Here is a 21,542-nt window from a genome sequence, read left to right on the forward strand (position 1 = left end):
TAAGAACTGCTTCCTGAATCCTGTTGAAACTAAAATGATGTTTATTCTGGGAACAAGATGGTACCTCCTCAGTTAAATGGGAATATTCAAGGGGCGCCTGGGTGGCTCAGTCGTTAAGCGTCTGCCTTCAGCTCAGGTCATGATCCCAGGGTCCTGGGATCGAGCCCCACATCGGACTCCCTGCTCTGTGGGAAGCCTGCTTCTCCCTCTCACGCTCCCCCTGCTTGTGTTCCCTCTCTCGCTGTGTCTCTGTCAAATAAATAAATAAAATCTTAAAAAAAAAAAAAAAAATTTAAATGGGAATATTCAAAAAAGAAAACATGGTAGTCTCCCCTCATCTGTGGTTTCAATTTCTGCAGTTTCAGTTACTCGTGATCAACAGAGGTCCAACAGCAGATGATCCTCCTTCTGATGTATCGTCAGAAGGTCAATAATAGTAACCAGGGGCACCTGGGTGGCTCAGTTGGTTAAGCGTCTGCCTTTGGCTCAGGTCATGATCCTAGGGTCCTGGGATCAAGTCCTGAATCAGGCTCCCCGGTCAGTGGGGAGCCTGCTTCTCCCTTTCCCTCTGCCACTCCCCACCCCGCTTGTGCTTTCTCTCTGTCAAATAAATAAAATCTAAAAAAAAAAAATATATTAGTAGCCTAATGCTATGTCACAATACCGATGTCATTCACCTCACTTTTGTCTCATCACGTAGGCATTTTATCATCTCACATCATCACAAGAAGGTCGATTACGGTACAATAAGATATTCTGAGAGACCACATTCATGTAACTTTTATTCCAGTACATTGTTATAATTGTTCTGTTTTATTTTTGTTGTTGTTAATCTCTTAGTCTAATTCAAAAATTAAATTTTATCATAGCTATGTATGTGTAGGAGAAACAATAGTACACATGGGGTTTGGTACCATCCATGGTTTTTCAGGCGTCCACTACGGGTCTTGGAACTCACCCTCTGCAGATGAAGGGGGACTACTGTATTAGAGTACACTGGTCAGGATAAGGACCGACAGGTAGAAATGGGTTCAAATCCTGACCCTACCACTTGCTGGCTACGTGATTTTGGTCAAAATAATCTTAACCTCTTTGAGCCTGTTTTCTTTCTTCATTAATAAAACGGGACTCCAGGAATGAGAGGATATAGAAGATAATGTAGGGAAAGTGCTCAAAAGAGCACCTGGCACATAATTAAATATTAGCTGTATTAAGAATAACAATGATGATGGTGAAAATAATCACTGCTAACTTCAGCCTTCAATTCTTGTTTAATGTAATCCTAAAATATATCAACATTCATCCTTCTTTAGTAAGTGCACAGCATGTAAAATAAATGTGTGCTTCCTTTCTGAGAGAGGACTCTACAGGTCACCTGAGTCACCTTCCTCCTTTAAAATCATTATGAGATGCAAGGAACATGAAAGCTGGACAGTCCCTAGAAGGTATTTATTTTTAGAAAGGCCTACAACACCAGACTTTCTTGTCATTTGTTTCTTCTAGAAATGGAACATAGGGGGAAATCTACTTAATAAATCATTATAACCAACAGAGCTTTTAAAAATTTTTGTCTAGTAACATTCTACTGACATCACTTGGTACTCTTAAAGATACTGAGATTAAGAGAAAGTTTAACTGAGGAACATCTCTAATCAAATGAATTACACTAATCTTCATTTTTTCCTTCAAATATATTTACTGAGTAGTTATTTTACACTGAGGCTAATGGGAAATGTCAAGGTAAGGCACCCCTGAATCAAAAAGTTTACAACCTAGGGGTGCCTGGGTGGCTCAGTTGGTTAAACATCTGCCTTCGGCTCAGGCCATGATCCCAGGGTCGTGGGATTATGTCCGCATCGGGCTCCTTGCTCAGCGGGGAGTCTGCTTCTTCCTCTGCCTGCTGCTCCCCCTGCTTGTGCTTGCTCTCTCTCTCTGACAAATAAATAAACAAATCTTTTTTAAAAAAAGTTTATAACCTAATACAGTCCTAGTGTATTTCCTAATATAATGAGATTCCTCCAAGTCTCAGAAATTTTAATGTCAGCCTACCATTTTAAGTGTATTAATCAGAAAACATTACAGAATTAAAGGGGAGCATTTAAATTTCACTTGTAAAAATAAGAATTACTTATAAAACCACAAAGAGATGTATACAATCATGGAATTACTTATAAATGAGAATATTTGTTTTGTAACAAAATCATAGCATCACAGATGGTCAAAACTGCCAACACCCTCATAGCAATCACTGGGTCTCCCCCAGGAGAGTAAGGCAACTAGGCGCTAGCAGAGGGGACAGGTGCTTTCAATTTCATACTGAATAACTCTCCCTTGCAAAAAACAAGGGCTTCAGTGAGAACCAACACATTTAATGGGTGTTCTGGCACCAACAAGTCAAATGGCAAAGGGCAAAGAAACAAAAGTATACTTAAGTACCCTCAACAGAATATACATATGCGTGTGTGTGTATATACACATACATATATATGTATGTATGTATGTATTTATATATATATATATATATATATATTTTTTTTTTTTTTTTAGGAAAATAGATCTGCTCCATCACCTCTTATGAAGAAAAGAGTTATGGGCAAATACTTCTGAAGGCACACACCAAGTCCCTAACTTTATCCTTGTAGAACAGAGGCCCCCAAATCCCCAACAGGAGCAGACAATTTCTCTATTGGTATAGTACGACTTCATGCAATGAGGTATCTGAATGATTCACTCAACAAATATTATTCAATACCAATTCTGATAGGGAATTCCAAGAAGTGTGCCCTGGGAAATGTGCCTTCCACCTCCCATGACATGTACTTGAGGATTTAGGCTGTAAGTTCCACAGGGACAGGAGACACACCACCACATCCCTTCTGGCAACAAAGCATCTTTCGCATGGCAGAAATTCGGTAAGAGTTGCTGTCTGACTTCCAAGGACTATATAATTTTGTTGTAGAGATAAGTCATCTATGAGCATGTCATGTGTAGTGTGATTATAAAGAAAGGATTGCCTTTTTTCCATTAATACAGATACAAGAGCTTCTCTTCAATATGCCTTTCAAAACTGTCACCTGGGGTGGCACCTGGGTGGCTCAGTGGGTTAAGTGTCTGCCTTCAGCACAGGTCATGATCCCAGGGTCCTGGGATCAAGCCTCTCTCTCTAATAAATAAATAAAATCCTTAAAAAAAAAACAAAAAACCTGTCACCTTGCAAAAACCTGTCACCTTGGAACACTATCAATTTATCCCAACACTACTTTTCAGAACCAAAAGGATGTTTTTTAAATCACTTTAAGAGCAGCAAATTATCATTTGAAGGTAGATTCGATTTCTAGGACAGATATTCCAAACACAGATGAAAACAAGTTATTCTCTCTAATCAGTTGTGTAAAGATCAAAGATTTTTAAAACATAATGTTGGCAGGGTTCAGAGAAAGGAGCCCTCTCATGCACCGTAAAAAGGAATGAAAATTGAGACTTTTTAGAGGGTAATGTGGTATCATCTATCAAAGTATAATGAGTACCTTTTGGGAAACCCTACTTGTAGGATTTGCCTTTAGGAGATAACTATGCAAAAATATTTATCTCAGGATTGTTTATTATACTGAAAATCTAAAAGTAACATATACATCCATCAGTGAGCAGTGTATCATGACACACACATGTAACAGAATACTACACAGTCATTAAAAATACCTGGTAGAGAATGGATAAACAAAATGTGGTATATACATACAATAGCCTTAAAAAGGAAGAAAATTCTGACACATGCCACAACATGGATGAACCCTGAGGAGATTACGCTCAATGAAGTAAGTCACAAAAAGACAAATATTGTATGATTCCACTTATATGAGGCACCTAGAGTAGTCAAATTCATAGAAAGTAGAATGGTGGATGCCAGGGGCTAGAGGGAGAGGGGAATGGGGAGTATTTATAATAAGTATGTTTAAGTTTGGAAAGATGAAAAAGTTCTGGAGACTGATGGTGGCAATGATTGCACAATGTGAATATACTTAATGTCACTGAACTATACTCTTAAAAATGGTTAAAATGGGGGCGCCTGGGTGGCTCAGTTGGTTAAGCGACTGCCTTCGGCTCAGGTCATGATCCTGGAGTCCCTGGATCGAGTCCCGCATCGGGCTCCCTGCTCGGCAGGGAGCCTGCTTCTCCCTCTGACCCTCCCCCCTCTCATGTGCTCTCTCTATCTCATTCTCTCTGTCTCAAATAAATAAATAAAATCTTTAAAAAAAAAAAAAATGGTTAAAATGGTAAATTTTGTTATATATTAATACAATTTTTTTAAATTAAATTTTTAAAAAATGTCTAGGAAATGCCACATTAAACAAAATTAAATAAGTTTTCTTCTTGCTGTTTAATTACAGACTTCTCAATGCTTTTAAACTACTAATGTGGGGCACCTGGGTGGCTCAGTCGTTAAGCGTCTGCCTTCAGCTCAGGTCATGATCCCAGGGTCCTGGGATCGAGCCCCCCATCAGGCTCCCTGCTAGGTGGGAGGCCTGTTTCTCCGTCTCCCACTCCCTCTGCTTGTGTTCCCTCTCTCACTGTCTCTCTCTGTCAAATAAATAAATAAAATCTTAAAAAAAACAAACTATTAATGTATATTGTGGATCTCCAAGAGTGGGGAATCTCACAATGCAATATATCCCAAATCCCAAACTTATCTGATCCTTAATCATTTTTTCCTCCAGGAACACTAACACATATCAATGTATAAGAGATTCACAGGGGGCGCCTGGGTGGCTCAGTTAGTTAGTTAAGCGTCTGCCTTAGGATCAGGTCATGATCCCAGTTGTCCTGGGATCAAGCCCCCAAGTCGAGCCCCTGCTGAGCAGGGAGCCTGCTTCTCCCTTTCCTTCCCGCTTGTTCTCTCTCTCACTATCTCTGTCTCTCCCAAATAAAATCTTAAAAAAAGAGAGAGAGATTCACAGAACATGGTTTAGAAATGCTACTTTACATTTTTACAAATACTGTTTCTTTGGGCCTTGAACAAGACTTCCCTGGATGTTACCAATTCTTTTTTTTTTTTAAGATTTTATTTATTTGACAGAGAAAGACACAGGGAGAGAAGGAACACAAGCAGAGGGAGTGGGAGAGGGAGAAGCAGGCTTCCCATGGAGCAGGGAGCCCGATGCGGGGCTCGATCCCAGGACCCTGGGATCATGACCTGAGCCGAAGGCAGACGCTTAATAACTGAGCCATCCAGGCGACCCTGGATGTTACCAATTCTTGACTTGGAGATAACTGGTCCTTTTTATATACCTTTAGGTTACCTGGATAAACAATTTCAGCCTCCAGGAGGTCTGTTCCCCAAGATGCCCTACTTTCCACAGATTCTCCTACTTTCCAACTACAGGTTCCTTTCAAAGCATAGAGATTTGTTTTACAAAAATGAAAGCAAAAAGGACATCCACACAGAGTGGGAGGACATGAGATATCCCAAAGTGACACACAGTCATTTTTAATGTACTGGGTGGGTCTCCTTTTATACTTCATTCATTCGTTCAACAAATATTTATTAAGTTCCTACTATGTGCTAAGTGTTGTTCCAGGTGCAATTTAGATGCTATTACCACTTTACATAACAATTTGTGTGCATTAATAACCATGTAACTTGCCTGTGTTAACTTGGAACATGCCCTACACAGGGGAGTAAATTTTTAGTAGGTTTTAATGGTATCAAGTCTTAATACAAGTATATTTTTAATAATAGCTTCATACACATACACTCTCCAAACTTTGTTTGCAATGGCTTATAGAAAAACATAAGATACAACATAGTAAAAAAGTAAATGAGAAAAGTGGCAAAGGGTAAGTAACTCTGGATGAATGTTATAAGATCTTGTACATTTGCCACAGGAGGACTGCAGAATCTCAGAAGCAAAAAGCAATTATAATAACTAACTTTATTTATTACAAAAGCTAGACTTGCTCTTTCTTTTTTTAGATGGATTAATTCATATAATTTTCAAAATAACTCTATGAGATAGTATTTTTGTCCCCATTTTACAGATGAAAAAACTGAAGCAAATAAAAAACCTGCCAAAGCTAGACAGCGAATAAGTCTGAGGAATGCATTATACAGCCTCCCAAAACAAAAAGGAACAAAGAATTGCAACAGTCATAATAAATGAGATTTTGAAAGATCCTGTTGTTGAGTTCTTTGGGTTCTGGGTCCCGAGAGAAATTTCTGTCAAGGGTCTTTGTGGAAGATGTAATATAGTAAATGTGTTATGCAGTAGACCAGACCCTTAGCCTCCCCTCAACTCATGCAACTATGATTTATACAATAGCAAGAAATAAGCAATGCATATAATGGTTGTTCAAAAATAAAAGTCACAAAATTTTACACAAGAAAGAAACTTCAGAGATCACCTACTTGTTGACCTGAAACCACAGAGGAAAGGTTTACTTTAAATTCCAAGTTAGGTGTAAGCATCTTGTATCTTTTTAAAACCCTAAGAGATTCATGCAACTTCAGTTGCAAACAAAGTCCGTAACTGAAATATTCTGTTTCTTTAAATAACCCAAGCATGAGCAAATGAGCCCTCCCTATACTTCTTCACTCCCTAAGGACCTGAGATAGGTCTTAAACATGACTTAAAATGCTCGCATTCAGCCAATGATTAAAAGGAAATTCCCCTTCCTAGATTTTCAAAGCACTCTATACACCTACTTCCCTCTGCCAGACAGACTTCAAGCCCCTTTACCTGCAATCTGTGAAAACTTGTCTGAATAAGCAACAGCCTGAGGCTTCTCCAAGGTCTGCAAACTCCCAATCAAAAATTACTGCTGCCCCATCAATGTGTCATATAAATGTTGGCATGTTAATTGTGTATTTATAAGATTGTTAATGGTTAGTTAATTTACCTCCCACACTATTATTGTACTTGAAATGATTTAACGTCTGCTGAGGGAGTTAACAACATGTAACAGCAGATGCGAGATTTTTTTTTACCTTTCCTCACGGTACCCCGACTTCATGCTATTAGCATTAACTTCAAGTCAAACCTGATTCCTATACAGGATTCCTTAAGAGTGTTACAGAAGCACTCACATTTATTTTGCACAGCAAGGAATGACCATAACCTAGAAAAACAAAAGCCTTTTTACTATATACAAAGTCTTTCATGTATAAAAACCAAGAGACCCCTTTACTAAGATTTGAGCATCTTTTTATCTAGTAAAGTTCAGAACTCATACCTCCTGGAATTTGAAAATCACTGAAATGACCAGTAAAATAAAACATACTTTATTGTTTTTAAATCTTTTTCTAACTCTAATATAACTTTAAATTAAATCTTCATTTATTTTTTAGACCAGCAAAAATTAAATTTTTTGTTCCTTTCGAGAATTAAAATTTCAATGTGAATATGCCTAATTTTATTAGACAGTAAATAGTGAGCTTCTATAGCTGGAAAGTTTAATTTTTCCTTTCAGAAAAGTACTTGCTAGACTCAAAACAACAGAAAAGAAATGCTTGTATCTTCTTTTAAATAATACGGGGATTCATTCACTAAACATCATTGAGAGCTAGGCACTGGGAATCCTACAAAAAATTATATGAACATTGGCCTGCACCTTCCAGAGGCTTACAAACTTCAGCAGATGAGCTATGCTGTATACATATATAAACGTAACATAAGGCAATACATACTAACCATCAAATGAGACACTAAGTCTGTTTTCCAAGAGACAAGAAAGTTACAGAGGCTTTAGGAAGGAAGAAGGTCCCAGGGATGACCAGGCTTTCATTAGGCAGACACACAAGAACAGTAACAGATGATGTTACTGAACTCTTATTATCAGCTGTACTTTCAGGTAACAACATATTTCGTGCTTACAACCACCCCAAGAGGTAGGTATTAATATCATCCCCATTTTATAGATTAAAAAAATTAAGGCTTAAAGAAACTAAGTAACTTGTCCAAGATCACATGGTGGGTTTTTTAAAGGCCAGTCTTTACAGCTCCTCCTGTCAAGAGGAGGAGTCTATTTCCCCACCCCTTGAATCTGGCCTCACATTGTGATTTACTCTGATCAACAGAATGTAATGGAAGTAACTTCTGAAGCTCAGCCTCAAGAGACCTTGCAAATTTCTGCTGTCACTTTCTTTGGAACACATGTGAATCATTGAAAGAAGCTTGGGGAAAAAATAAATTAAAAAAAAAAGGACGTTGGGATAACAGACCACTTAGAGAGGCTCAGTTGTCCGTCATTCCAGCTATCCTGCTAAGGTCTCCTAATGAGTGACTGAGGCCATCTGGGACCAGCCAGACCCCCACCAACCTACCAGGAGACCAGGTTTTCCCTCCTGTAAAATGTCTCCTTTGGACCCTGACCCTTGATTTTTCTTGTACCACTAACCTCCACCTGAAATGTCTCTGAATCTTACCATCTGCCAAGATCCAGTTAAAGGGAGCCTGGTACAGTATAGTGCCTCTCAAACTTGTCCACGAACACACGTGAAGGGCAGAGGAGAGTGACCAGGAATCAAGGTATGAGAGAAGCTAGGAGGAGCCATCTAAAGCAACATGCTATAAGAAATTTATTTTTAGAATTCACTCATAGTTCCCATTCTATCCTATAATATACTGCACCTGTATTTGTTTTAACAGGAAAAAAGTTTTACCTTTGAATATATCACTAAAATTGATAGTCTAGGAATATGTGCCATGTTTACTTTTGGCTTCTAGTACTCCCTGGCACATACTGGGATTCTCATAAACTCAGTCTAAACAGCAAGGTCTAGTGGAGAAACACTGGATATCAGAAATATCTGATTTTGTGAAGATAAAATGGCATTTTATCAATGGACAACTCAAGATCTAAATTTTGCTCAACAAATGTTCCCTGTGACTAGTATGAAGAACAACTGTAGGGGCTCCCGGCTGGTTCAGTCAGTACAGCATGTGACTCTTGATCTCGGGCTTGGAAGTTTGAGCCCCACATTGAGTGTAGAGATTACTTAAAAATGAAATCTTAAAAAAAAAGAACAACTATAATTACTAATAACACCAAACTATATATAAAGTTGTAAGCACAAGTTAGAATAAAATCCCTGTTCTTATGCAGCTATTATAAAACAATCAGTATTTTCAAAGTGTTTTGAAATGTTTAATAGCTAGCAATTGATGTGAAACCTCAGACAACCCACCCACCCACCACCCTCAAAACTCCAAATACGCCAACATTTTTGGCTGTTACAAGAAATCTGCTAGTTTGGGGCGCCTGGGTGGCTCAGCTGGTTAAGCATCTGCCTTCAGCTCAGGTCATGATCTCGGGGTCCTGGGATGGAGCCCCATGTCAGGCTCCCAGCTCAGCAGGGAGTCTGCCTCTTCCTCTCCCTCTGTGCTCTTTCTCCATCTCTCTCAAATAAATAAAATCTTAAAAGAAAGAAATCTGCTAGTTTGTTGCAATGTAGCCCTAAATTATTTTTCCAGTGGGTGTTGTCTCACTGACATAATAGATTTGATTGACACTTGTAGTAATAAACAAATAATTTTAGGTTTTACTTTAATATTTCAGGTAAAAATGTTTACAGTTTTATTTAGAGTGAAGAAATGAATAATGCCAGAGAAACTAGGCTGCTTCCCAATGTGAAATTACCAATATAGGAGCTGAAACCATAAACAGCACTCAACTGTCTACCAAATACTCATTCACTGATTTTATTCATTTGACAAATATTTATAAAGCACTTACTATGTGCCAAGCACCAGAGATTTAAGGCTGAACAAAAAATGAAAAAAGACTTGGTCATTGCCTTCAAGGAGCTAAAAGTTGTGTATGGTAGTCAGAATTCTAAGATGGCTCCAGAAATTTTTGTCTCTTGATATCCATGCAATTATGTCATGCCCAGCCCTTGACCGTGGATAAAACCTAGCTGAAAGAGTATATAGCAAAAGTGTTGGGGGGAGGTGTGGGGGAAGTTATACCCTTGATTACTTTCTGTTATATAAGACTCCATCCTAGGCAACTGAAAAGAGAGAATTTCCTGCTGACCTCAAAGAAGCAAACAGCCAAGTTATGGAACAATATATGGCAAGGACCTGAGAATAGCCTGTAGGAGCTGAGAGTAGCCCCAGTCAACAGGTAGCAAGAAAATGAGGACCTTAGTCATATAGCCACAAGGAAATGAATTCCACCAACAATCTGAAGGAGCTTGGAAAGAAATCTTTCCCTAGTCGAGCCTCCAGATGAGGCTGGAGCCACCTGACAGCTTAATATCATTCCTTTGAGACCCTCAGCAGAAAACCCAAGATGAAGCCATGATGCCCAACCCACTAAGAGAATAAATTTGTATTGTTCTAAACCATTAAGTTTGTGGTTATTTGTTATGCAGCAAGAGAAATGAAAATAGTGCAGGAAAACAGCCTAGACCCCTTTGCCTTCATATACATTTAAGGCTCTCTACAACCCAGTTTTACTCACCTGCCCCTTCTCCCCAGCAGGCAACTCCCAGAACTCTCTGAACACAATTCGTCAGCCTTCGGTAATGATAATCCCCTTGAATGTGCCCCTCTCCATTACAAACCTTATTTTTCGAAGCACAACTCAACAATCTCATCCTCTGTGAACTCTTCTCCAATTTGCAGGGTCCAAAACTGTTTTAAAAGCACTTTATTTCTACCTTCAATACAGTTAGTTATATGAGTATCATGTATAAGGAACTGCCAATTTCAAACTTTTTGATCCAATTCTAGAATCAGAAATGTGGTTACTGATCTCTCTCTCTCCCCCAATCATTTGTAAAGTTGCTAAAGGCAGGAATCTCTAGACCCCAACAATAATGCAGTGGTTCTAATGTGGTGGTTCTCAACTAGAAGGCAATTTTGCTCCCCAGGGGACATTTGGCAATGTCTGGAGATATTTTTGGCTGTCACACTGTTAGCATCTAGTGGATAAATGCCAGGGATGCTGCTAAACATCTTACAATGCACACAACAGCACCCATGACAAAGAATTATACCCCTAAAAAAGGTCAATATCAATGACGCCAAGGTTGAGAAACCCTGCTGTGATATGCTATATGGAGCCACTAAATTTGTGGTAATTTCCAACCCCCTTGGAACAGTTTCATTGATACTGAGCCTAAACTATACAATCTACGCTCAAATCTTCTCAGGTACTAAACAAGTTCAACTCCCAGTATCTGTTTACTGGAATTTTAACATACCCTAAGGAAAATCAAAGCCCAAATTACTACAACAAATACAAGTCGTGCCCCATCAAGCTTGATCTGAAGCCTATCCACCCTGCTTCATCTGGCTACCTCCTACTCTTTCTTCAAAATCCAGCTCAAAATGGTCAATTCTTCTAGGAAACCTCCCCAATGAATCCCACAGACCAGGTTAGCTGCTTCCTTCTTTGTGGTCCCATTGCACTGCACTTTGTCACTATTTCCACCAAATAATTAATCCAGCTCATTGTCTGTTAGTAGTAGGTACTATGTGTGTGTTGAATTTATTCATTGAACAAGTATTTATTGAAGCCTACCATGTGCCAGGCACTGTTCTAGATGCAAAGAGTGCAGCAGAAAACAAAGCAGACAGTCCTGCCCTCATGGAGTTCACATTCTAACGGGGGAGACAGACAAAATAGAGAAGTAAATTATAACAGTAAACTAGAAGTGCTATGGAAAAAGACAGGACAGGGAAGAGAGATGGGCATGCCAGGTGGTGGGTCATGGCTGCAACTGCAAATAAAGTAGTCAAGGAATGCTTCATTGAGAACCTGACATTTGAGTTAACATTTGAAGGAGTAAGAGAACAAGCCATGTAAACTTCTGAAGGGAAGTGCATTCATTGCCAAGTGAGGGTAGTATGTCCAGCACTGTGGGAGAAGTAGCAAGGAGTCCAGCAAGGAAGCAAGTAGTAGAGGGTGAGGTCTGGAAGAGTGCAGCAAACATGTGCAGCCTTAGAGGCCATTCTAAGGACTCTTCTTTTACTCCGATTAAAGTGGAGAACCACCAGAGGATTGTGATATGATGTAACATTTAAAAAGGATCTCTCTGGCTGCTATGTTAAAGTTTGAAGGAATGAATAAATGAATGAACAAACTAATCACACCGATTTATTTAAAAAATAATTATTTATTTATATTTTGGTTTTCTCTTCTAAACTCTAAGCTCCTTATTAAGGACACTGTCTTATTCATCACTGTGCTGCCAGATTCTAGTAGAATGTGGCTGGCATCCAATAAGAGCTCAGCGTGGAATGAACAGATGAACAAATGGATCTTTCTTGTTCCCAAAGGGTTGTGCCATGATTTTCCCCAAAAAAGGCCCCTTATCCATGGTGCCGGTTCAGTAGATAAGTATCCCACTACAGTCTAAGATTTATTTTCCTTTTATTGTCTCCTTGATGTTTGCAGTTTGCTTAAATAGAAGAATTGAAGAGAGTTGTTTCCACTTACCTGGCTCTCAGGCTAACCACATCATCAATTAACAGAAGCAACACAGTTTACTCCAAGCACCACTCAGGAAACCTGAATTCCAATTCCTTAATTACCAGGTATCTAATTACATGGCCTTGGACAAGTCACTTCTTTAGGCCCCTTTAAACCTGTTTTACACATCGGTCCATTTCTGCATCTGTTACATGGGGAGTTTGAACTATAAGAGGTACCTTTCAGCTCTCACTCTATTCCAAGCACACGTGAGAACGAGGAGGTATGGTTAGGAATGTACCTGAGAGTCCAACTAAAAGGTTTTGTGTTTTCGCTTCAAAGGAAAAATGAATTCCATTGTAAGTTCTACTTATATCACTGTGCCATGGTTCAGACTCTAAGAATAGAAGTACAAGGAATTCCTTTTTTGACAAAGATCTTAATAGTATCAACATTTTGGCAGCGAACCCACTACAAAACTGAGTGGGTTGAATGGGCTTGACTTGAGTTGAATGGGCATTATCGCCACCTGGTTTTTTTTTTAATGCTATTATGTATAAAAAATGGTTTTTAGAACTCTAAGAGTAAACATATCTGGAATTCCAGGTTATTGTCTCTAGCCTGCCTCAGGACTAACAATGGGATGACTTCAAGTGAGTCAGGTGTCCCTGACTCTGTTTCCTCAGCAGGGAAATATCCATAATCTATGTCCTTTCCACTTCATAGGGATACTTAGAAAAAGAATATTTATAAGCTCATTCAACTTCTAATGAATGAAGGACAGCAATGAGATCATCTAAACTAGCAGATAATCCCCAAACTATTTTTCTGTGATTCTGAAAGGTGCTTTGTACTTTCATTTGAATGGAGCTTTCATAACCTCAATAAATGATAATTGTTATTATTGTTATTAACAAAACTACACTAACTGCCAGTTATTTTGTTTACAACCTTCTAGTCTTTTTTTTTTTTTTTTCCTTTATAAACCATCACCACATGGATCAAAATGAGGATAGGGCAGCAGGGTTGGATTCATTCTGCCTATAATGTTATACAGTCAGGGTAGAAGTGTTTCACAAAATACGACTTAAGAATAATCAATTCTCTGGATTCCAGAAGGTTGCTTATTCATTTAGCAAGCACTCACAACATCACTTACAAAATTGTGAGGTAGATTCTATTATTATTTATGTTTTACAAATCAGTAAACTGAGGCACAGACTTACCCAAGGTCACAAAATTAGTAAAAGGTGGAGCCAGGATAAACTATGCAATCTGGCTCCAGAATTCCTGCTCCACACAATTACTACATGCTGCCTTAAATTTCCAATGTAAGTCCATTTCATCACACTCCTCTTAATTCTCTTCTCTCACTAATCTAGATATGGGTATAAGCACACTTCCCTGTTCATTCAGCAAACAGGAATACCTCCCCCAGGCTGGCAGTCAGGAGTATAAAGTAGTAAGTCTTATTCCCTATCCCCAAGAGGTAAGCAAGGGAGTCAAGAAAAGGAGATAAGTACATAAACGGTCACAATAAAGAGTTCACTCATATGTGGAATTTAAGAAACAAAAGAGATGAACATAGAGGAAGAGAAGGAAAAATAAAATAAGACAAAAACAGAGAGGGAGGCAAGTCGTAAGAGACTCTTAACTATAGGGAACAAACTGAGGATTGCTGGAGGGGAGGTGGATGAGGGGATGGGGTAACTGGGTGATGGACATTAAGGAAGGCCCTTGATATAATGATCACTGAGTGTTGTAAGGCAACTGATGAATCACTGAATTCTACCTCTGAAACTAATAATACAGTATATGTTAATTAAATTGAATTTAAATAAAAAAATTTTTAAAAATAAAGAGTGAGAACGATGCTAGAGGATTCTATAACAAAGTATTATGGAAACACAAAGGAAAAATATCTAAATAAAACTAGATATTCAGACAAAGCTTCAAGAGATGAATGACTAAGATCAAGATAATGGAGAATGATCACTTCCAACTTAGTCACCTCAAGAATAATGGGGAGGGGGCTGGCAATTAAATAATCTATAATGCTTCCTCCTTGATCAAAAATGTTTAAAATAAAATTTGCTCCAGATCTATCCTATGGACTACAGATTAACATCAGGCCATGCATGGGTTATTACAGAAGCAGGAAGAGATAACTAACTTTTGAGGTGGGGGAAGCACAGAGAATCGGGTAGGCTGACAAAAGGTAGGTAGGAGAGACAAAGAGAAGCAATCAAGCATCAGACTGCCTGGGTTCAAATCTGAACTCAGCTACTCACTCACTGTGGGACCTAGGCAAAGTAATAATTTCAGTGCCTCTGTTTCCACATCTGTAAACAGGAATAATTTTGGTGCCCATCTCATAGGACTGTTGTGAGGATTTAATGAATTCACATGTTATGTGCATATAACAGTGTCTGGCCCATGGTAAACATTATACAAACGTCTACTATTATTATTGCAGTTATTCCTTGTTCTACAATGAATCTTCAAAGATAAGAAGTTGGATGGCTGGAAGAAGGATCAAAGAGACAAACTCATCTCTTCCGAGTAGAAGAGACAACATGAGATAAGGCATTAAAACAAGAAACAGCAGAATATGTATTTAGTAACTAAAACTACATAGAGTTCAAGTTGCTGATTAGATGAGCATTTCAGAGAGACTGTTCTGGCAGGTGCACAGATTAATCTGATGGACAAGACATAAGATTAGTTATGAGGCTGTGACTACAGCTCAGGGAAAGATGATGAAATCTGAGTAAGGCAGTGAAAGATAGGTCTAAAAATTTAAGAAATAGGTAAGAAATATACAGAAAATAAAATTGCTAGAACTGGGTGACTGGATATAGAGAGTTAAGGAGAAGAGGAGACTCTATGGCCTGCATGATAGTGCCAACAAATGAGACTGTAAACTCAAAAGTAGGAACAGCTTAACAGGTGGAGGGAAAATGAGGAATTATGTTTCAAACACAGTGAACTTGAGATATCTATGGAGTACCCAAATAGAGATTCATCATGATGTAAACCTGACAGCCCAGGAATGAGGTCTGAGTGAATTTGGGAGACTACAACATATAAGTGACACACAAAGAATATGCAAATCTGAAGCCTAGGAAAAAGCAAATTTGGACGACATCAACATATAAATGACAGATGAAGCCATAGATGTGAATGAACTTATCCAGGGAAAATATGTAAGGAAAGAAGAGCAGTAACTTAGGAACAAAATCCAAGGAATAGCAAGAGTTAAAGGATGGGGCAAGAAAAAGAAATCCTAGAAGCCCTGAAAAACAAGTCAATCTTTGCATAGATTCTAAAGTTAGAATCCATGCTGTGGAAATTCACAAATTCCTAGGCAGTTACTTTTACTGGCTTTTCCCTCTCCCCCATTACCTAGTAAGAAGTTCCAAACATTGGACTGGGAAGTCCTTCAGAGGAAAAGACTAAAAGCCTTATTTGGCATCCTGTCACTAATATCCAATATAAGGCCTGGTACATACATGCTTGAAGAATAAACCTGGTGGAACAAGAAAAATGGAATATTTCCCATTTATCAAGACAAGGGGCTCATGGAACTCTTCGAACCTAAGGTTGCTTCCACCCCAGACCAGAGCAACAGAGTCTGAAGAGAGCAGAAACAAAAAGGGGGCAGACCTTATACTCTGCTGCTGAGAATGTAAAATGGTTGGCAGTTCTTCAAAATGTTAAGCAGAGTTACCATATGACCCTGTAATCCATTCCAAAAGAACAGAAAACATATGTTCACACAAAAACTTGCACAGGAATGTTCACAGCAGTATTATTCACAATAGCCAAAGAGTGGGGAAAAAAACATTTATCTCCCTCAACTCATGAATGGATAAGCAAAATGTGGTCTCTCCATACAATGGAATATTATTCAGCAATAAAAAGGAATGAAGTACTGACACATGCTACAACATAGCTGAACCTTGAAAATATTATGCTAAGTAAAAGAAGCCAAACACAAAAGGCCACATAATGTATGACTCCATTTATATGAAAGGTTCACTGAAAGTAGATTAATGGTTGCCAGGGGCTGTGGGAAGGAGGAATGAGGAGTGACTACTTATGGGTATGGCGTTTCCTTTTGGGTGATAAAAATGTTCTTGAAGTATATAGTGATGATGGTTATAATACAATTTTGTGAAAATTAAACTGTATACTTTAAAGGGGAGAATTTTATGGCATTAAGAATTATATCCCAATTTTTAAAATGGGGGTGGGGGGGTAGAAACACAGGAAGGCTAGAATCCATGCTGCATCCTAGATTTCTTCTACTTCAGGCTATTCTAACATAATGATGCCAGCAAATCACTTAACTGAACAGTGGTGGCAACTGTAACCATGAAATTTTTTTTGGTAACCATGAAATTTTTTAAACACTTTGCAATATATGTTGATTATATCAAAGAGAGATGAAATTCCTCATGCAAAAATGGGAGCTTCCAAGTCTTTTCCTCAGGAAAAGGAGAACTTTCATATATGTTAGTGAACTTGTGTGGAGGTAGCTAGTCAACATTTCTAGTTGAGGAAGATTAAATCCTAGTACCAGAAATCCCAACAGAATCTTGGGACTTTGCTGAAACACTCAGGTGCTGGAGCAGCTTCTCCTACCAAAGCATCAGACACTTTAATCCACACTAGAGCTGGGCAGAAGAAGCCACAGAGTTAACAACACAATACCTCTGTCAGCAACTGGTCCTTGAGGAGTACTTCTCTTCGCTTTGGAATAAACAGAAGGGGATAACACCAGAAAGGCAACATGGCATGGCAGAAAACAAGGCTCTGGAGAGCTACAGTGTGCTCCCAATTCCACCACCCAGTAACCCAGCAACAGAAAACCGGGAAAAATCTCAGTTTCTCTGGACTTCAGTAAGACATTATTGCATACCCCACAAGGCTGCTGTCACAATGCAGGAATCAAAAGTGACTCAAATATGAATACTCTTCCCAACTCACCTGAAAGAAAACTAGTTGGTCGTACTGCACATGTTTTGGTCATATTGGAAAAGAAGTCTCATGACTTCTTTCTGATGTACTAAAGTACATTCTCACACTCAAAATTATAAAACAATTACAATGTCCAAATTAGAATCCTTGACTCCTTTCTTTCTGTGAAACCTACAGCCATTTAGTTAATACTATGCATCCTCTTCTTGCTTTAGATTTCATTCACTTTTCTTTATCTCCATAACCTATCCAAGCCACCATCTCTCACCTAACTTGTTTCCTAACTTGTCTTAAAATCCTATGGTGCCTTCCCAAACTCTTTAATAAAACTGAACCTTGCCTACATCTGCAGCTCCATCTTCTACTTACCCCTCTACTTCTTTTAACTCCAGCCAAACTCACATTTCAGTTATTTTCAAGCTTCTGAACGTGTACTCCTTCTGTCTAGAACAGTTTTCTCAGTCCTTCCACCGGCTCAGTTTGCTCCTTCACCCTTCAGATCCCAATTCAGACTTCACCTGCCCCAAGAAGGTCTGACCTTATCAAGTCCAGAGCAGGTACTCCTCCATACTCACCTTCACTCCCATTACTAAACATTTCTCAAACCAGTCTGTACCAGACTGCAAGTCCCATGATAGCAGTGTCGGTGTACGGAATCTTCATTGCTCAATTCCCAGACATATGCCTAGTGCCTCACGTATAGTCAGCAGATACTGACCAATACACGAATGATTACAATTAAGCAAAATCTTAACTTGACTAAAAGACTTCACATGTTATTTTCTTCATATACAAATATTTTAAAATATTTTTTCATTGTAAAGAATATTACAGATATAAACAAACGCAATTCTTCCTAACAACTGCACGGAAAAAGGACTTAAGTACACATGCACTTTCTACAACAACGGCTCTCATTGTGATTATATCAAAAGGAGCTAAACTACTACCACAGTGGGAATGGCGCTCCTAACACTGTGCTCCTAAAACTCTGAATCTCCGTAACTGGAAAGATCAGAAAAGGTATATATAACGCAAATTACAAGCAGTATAGTCAAAACATGCACTGGAGTGAAAATACATGAAAATCATTATTTTGCTGGCCCCTACCCTGCTCCCACAAAAAAAGGTTAGACACACTTGATAGATATGCCGCTTACTCCACATAGTTCACTAAGTGAAGGTTACTGTGAAATACTTCAAATTCCAGAAGCACTCAGGACTGCAAAGGCCGTGAGAAGAGAACATTCCAAGCACAGACTAATGGACAGAAGAAACAAATGAAATAAACCCTGATGCATGATGACTATCTAAGGAAGTCTAAACTGAAGACTGAATATATTTGTTCCAAAGTCATTAACCAACCTTCAGTTTCTGAAACATGTTCAAAATACTTAACATATTTTGTAAGTCTCCAGTGTAAATGATAGACATTTGTTGTTCAAGATAACTAAATAATTGCCTTCGCCTAGTTTAGGGTAAATAAATCTCTATCACATTTCAGACTTAGTTTTGTATTTTGGATTTTTTTTATACCAACAATTTTATTTCTTATTATGTATTTGTTGCCTATGCTAATGAGCATACAGATTTTACCAACTCAGAATTTTTATTATCGTTTTGGGAATGGACCACCCTTTTAATTCTGTTCACATTTTAACTCAGCAACTTTTAATTCAGTGATCAAAGCATCATTACCTTATAAACAAACTGTTTCTCAGGTAAACCGAATTGCCCCACATCAGGAACTTAAGCAAATAAATAAGTACAAAAAAGGCAGAGATTATAAATTAGGGCAGACAAATCTGTATCTAGCCCCACACCGGTAAAGAGCATTCTATCAATATAGTGAAATGCTAATCTCCTAATTAACAACCTAATTAGGTAATTATGGCTTTGCAGAGGGATGCCGAAATGAAATATGACAACATGGTCACCTCTTTATATGGCACCTGTGGGCTTTTTCAGCTGTCATTGCATAGAGTGCAGTATCAATTTGAACAGATGACAAAGTGCTGTCATTTTTCATTCTGATAATATACAGAATGCTTTGGACAGAAGCAGTTTACAAAAAGAAACATCTTGCCTGGTATTTTCCCAATTTAAATATGCTCAAATACATCGTTAAAATTTTTGCATGTTTTTTATATTGTATATAAGAGAATTACCATTTACAACAACAACCCTAACTGGCCATCTTGCTGGTATGCACATGCTGAAACTACTGCAATTTCAATTATGAAATACATGACAATAAGAAAAGCACTGTTAATACTGTTGCCATAAAAATTAAAACCCAAACTTTGACCTTTTTCTTAGAAAAAGTGAGAAAGTCACACTTACCATTTCCCATACCAAAAAAGCACTTCCCAGTAATAAGCATTCAACTCACATAAAAGCTCCATATAACAATGTCCAACCTCACAGAGATAGGAGTGTACTCTGAAAGATAGCTGTCACAAGGCTACCAACAGTCCCATCGGCCACTGAAGAGGACACCGGTACCACCAACACAAATACAACTCTTCTTCCATGATATTGTCTTAAATAGGATTTTGGGGGAGGAGAGAAAGGCTAGCCTGGGAACCTCAACATCATTTATGTCAACACACATGAAATCATATTCTTTTTTTTTAAGATTTTATTTATTTATTTGAGAGAGAGAGAGAGAGAGAGAATGAGTAGGGGGGAGTGGCAGAGAGAGAAGCAGACTCCCTGCTGAGCAGGAAGCCGTGATGTGGGCCTTGATCCCAGGACCCTGGGATCATGACCTGAGCCAAAGGCAGATGCTTAACCGACTGAGCCACCCAGGTGTCCCGAAACCATATGCTAAATGTAAACCAATTGAGGTTAAAACTTTGAGGGACACCTGGGTGGCTCAGTTGGTTGAGTGGCTGCCTTTGGCTCAGTCATGATCCCAGGGTCCTGGGATCGAGCCCCATGTCGGGCTCCCTGCTTAGTCGGGAGTCTGCTTGTCCCTCTCCCTCTGCCTCTTCCCTGGCTCATACTCTCTCTCTCACTCACTCTCTCTCTTTCAAATAGATAAATAAAATCTTTTAAAAAAAAAAAAAAACTTGAAAATAACAACCCATTTATTACTTCAGATCATCTGCATTAGTGAAAAGTTTTTGATTGAAATGATTTTCACCAGCTCTACTCGTATTTCTTAATACTAAGCTTAAACTAAAATGATTTTATTAAAAAATAATTTATATTTATCAGAGAATACTTTGGAAAACAGAGAAAAGTATAAATACATAATCTCACCATCTATTTCTTCTTTTCCTTTGCATATATGTTTGATATAATTAAGATTGTACTTTATATAGTTTTATATCCTTTTTTCACTGTATATTACATGATGAACATATTAATGTCACTAAAATTCTTCTAAAAATCTAAGATGACTGCACAATACTTCCATTCAATGGCCTTTCCATAATTTCTCTTTGTTAACTACTAAAGTTGTTTCTAATTTTTGCTGATGTAAGTACTGCTGCAGTGAACATCTTGCAACGTAATTATTTTTCCACATATCTGATTATTTCTTTACCAAAAATTTCTACAAAACATATAAACATAGGCAGGAAAAAGAGAGAGGCGAACCATAAAACAGACTCTTAAGTACAGAGAACAGAGGGTTGCTGTAAGGGAGGTGGGCAGGGGGAAGGGCTAAATGGGTAAAGGGGATTAAGGAGGGTACTTGGTGAGCCCTGGGTGTCATATGTAAGTGATGAATCACTAAATTCTACACCTGAAACTAACATTACACTGTATGCTAACTAACCGGAATTTAAATAAAAACTTGAAAAAAAATTCTAAAAATGGAATTACAAGCTCAAAAGGCTTGCATGACTTATTTTTTAAGGCTTGGATAAACAATGCCAAGGTGCTCTCCAGAAAACTTTCACCAATTCATATTCCCACTAGCAATATATTTGTAACCAATCTCCGCTAGCAATAAGTATTATGATTAGAGTTTTATTAAAATTTTAAACTTCATATAATAAGATTATACCTGTAACCAAATGCTTACACAATATAATCAATAACAACTTTCTGCAGGCATTCAGTTTAAAGGAGTAAGAAGGGCCATAGTTGATGACCATCCTGAAACAAGGGCCAGCAACCAAATCTAAAACAGC

The 21,542-nt window shown here is 38.3% G+C and overlaps 1 protein-coding gene across 12 annotated transcripts in view; it reads right to left on the bottom strand.

The window, feature by feature from the left end:
• Positions 1–21,542, bottom strand: part of MAPKAP1 (MAPK associated protein 1) — a 281,556-nt gene that overhangs the window by 253,516 nt on the left and 6,498 nt on the right. Inside the window, exon 1 of one of the 12 annotated variants that reach the window (XM_078061766.1) lies at positions 8,420–8,437. The exons of 10 other annotated variants lie outside the window; for them this stretch is intronic. The gene's annotated coding sequence lies outside the window, so the exon portion shown is untranslated. Of the gene's footprint in view, positions 1–1,772; positions 1,793–8,419; positions 8,438–21,542 lie in introns of those variants that run through there. One more of the 12 variants, XM_078061764.1, reaches the window with a different exon arrangement.

Source organism: Halichoerus grypus, chromosome 14, assembly GCF_964656455.1.
Source record: "Halichoerus grypus chromosome 14, mHalGry1.hap1.1, whole genome shotgun sequence".
Lineage (NCBI taxonomy): Eukaryota > Metazoa > Chordata > Mammalia > Carnivora > Phocidae > Halichoerus > Halichoerus grypus.